Genomic DNA, 2,211 nt, shown 5'->3' on the forward strand with positions numbered 1-2,211 from the left:
ATAATAACTGAAAGTAAAATGAAAAGGCAAGTCATAGATTGTGAAAAAATTTGTGTTCTGGGATGTGAGAATAGATTTGTGTATAGTATAATTAATTCTGTTAATTCAATCTGTTAAATAACCCAACATCAAATGTGCAAAAGATTTGAACAAATTTAGTTTGGTAATGGAAGTGTTTTAGTGGTTGATAATCCTATATAAAGATGTTCCACATCATTTGCAGGGAAGTGTGAATTAAAACCACATTGAAATGCACCTTGAACAGTTAAAATTTAGAAAGATCAAAAATGACAAAGTGTTGGTAGACATTTGGAAGTATAGGCACTGACACTGCTGAAGGGGATATGAAATGTTAAAAACACCTTGGGGAGCTATTTGTAAATATCTTATAGTGTAATACATGTAAGTTTTGAATGGTACAGCAACTCTACTCATAGACGTTTATTTACCCAAGAGAAATTGAAAAAAAATTGAGAGAAGAATGGAGGAACTTTAGATTATGTAAAAGGAAATGAGGTGGAGTGGGATATGAAAATTCGTGGAATGAGATAGACATCATTACCCTATGTGCATGTATGATTACATGAATGGTATGAATCTACATCGTGTACAACTATGGAAATGAAATGAAAATGTACCCCATTTGTGTACAATGAATCAAAATGCAGTCTATAAAAAATAAAAAAAATTTTTGAAAACTAAAAAATAAATAAAAAAAGATTTGTACAAGAACATTCATAGCAAAAAATAAAACCTGGAAATAAGGATTACAGAGCTGCCATGTGCAGAGGGTGGGTGGTGGTCTTAAGCAGGGTCTGGCGGAAGCACAGAAGGTAGGGTCTATGCTCCTAATCAGCAAGCTTGGAAACGTGGCATTTCCTGTTCCTTGGTGCATGGCGGTTGCTTGGGGCTTCATCCTGACATGACCTGATCGTGACTTCATCTTTGGAAGAACTGCAGAAAGATCAAGCTAGGAGGAAAAGGTGCTGCTGCGGATGGGCACTAGAAAAGACTGAGATGCCCTTACCACTAAAAATCCAAGATAGAGACCAAAATAAAGGTTTACAAGGTACAAAAGAAATCACAGAAAAAAAAAAAAAAATATCAGCACTTCCTGGCAATGGAAAGCCAGTTGCTGTGGTTGTGTGCATAACAACAGGATATACAGTAAAAATCGGTGATCATGATGTGATCAGTCAGATAAGTTTGTGAAAATCCATATTATCTTAAATCTCATCAAATTCCCACTGAGAATGTGCAGGTGCATTTCACAGAGAGGTCATTTGCTTTTTTGGTAAAGAATCTAAATAGGAAAAGTTACTCCATGGTTGCAAACAATCTCTTGAAACCCATCTCTATGGAAGGCAGTTCAAAAAGAGTCAACACTGATATAGTTGTTTTTTATGTAGAAAGAAAGCAAATTCACAGTGTGACTACTTGACTTAGGTTGGAAGAGGGTGCCAAGAGAAAGAAAAAGTCCCCCTAGGACACCCAAACAGATCCTAGTGGGGATTAATGAATGTTCTAAGGAAAATTTATGGAGATAAAGATGATTACATGAAGCAAACCATTCATAAAGTCTGGGTGAAATCAAGACAGAAGCAAGCCTAGGGAGACACAGAATTTTGAGCCTTATAAGTCCTTGCAGGAACTGTAAAGTGAAAATACTGATGTTCCCAATAAGGGAATATTGATGAGCAGTACATATAAGTTTGAAAGATAACTATTTTTTAAATAGAGAATTTATTTAAACAAAATGTGCTTATTTACATTTTATTTAACAACAACATTAACAAAAGTACAAAACAACCTCGGTGTCCAAAAAGTGAATGAATAAATAAATTATGATATATCTACACAATAAAAACTAATCAGCAATAATAAAGAATGAGCTGTTGATATAAGCAACAATGTGGATGGATCCCACAAGTGGTATGCTGAGTGGAAGGAATCAAATTACAAAGGCAAATATATTGTAGGATTATATTTATGTGGCATTTTAGAACAATGAAAAGTTAATTTATAGTGTCAGAGAACAGAGTAGTGGCTGTTTGTGGCAGGGGTGAGGGCAAAACTCGGGAGGTGCTTGACCGCAAAGGAGTACTACAGAATATTTTAGAGAAAAGGAAAAATTATGGTATCTTAATTGTGGTATGGTTAAATTTAATATGACTATTAAGGTATAAAGAGTAAATAATGATCAAATTGGTA

General features: G+C 34.5%; 1 pseudogene across 1 annotated transcript; it reads left to right on the top strand.

Annotated features, from left to right (window-relative positions):
• Positions 1-1,017: 1,017 nt before the first annotated feature.
• LOC306669280 (calcyclin-binding protein-like) lies at positions 1,018-1,611 on the top strand (annotated as a pseudogene). The gene has a single exon. The product of its transcript is annotated as a calcyclin-binding protein-like (transcript).
• The last annotated feature ends 600 nt before the right edge of the window (positions 1,612-2,211 follow it).

The sequence above is a fragment of the Sciurus vulgaris genome (assembly GCF_902686455.1).
Source record: "Sciurus vulgaris genome assembly, chromosome: 9".
In the NCBI taxonomy this organism is placed as follows: Eukaryota; Metazoa; Chordata; class Mammalia; order Rodentia; family Sciuridae; genus Sciurus; species Sciurus vulgaris.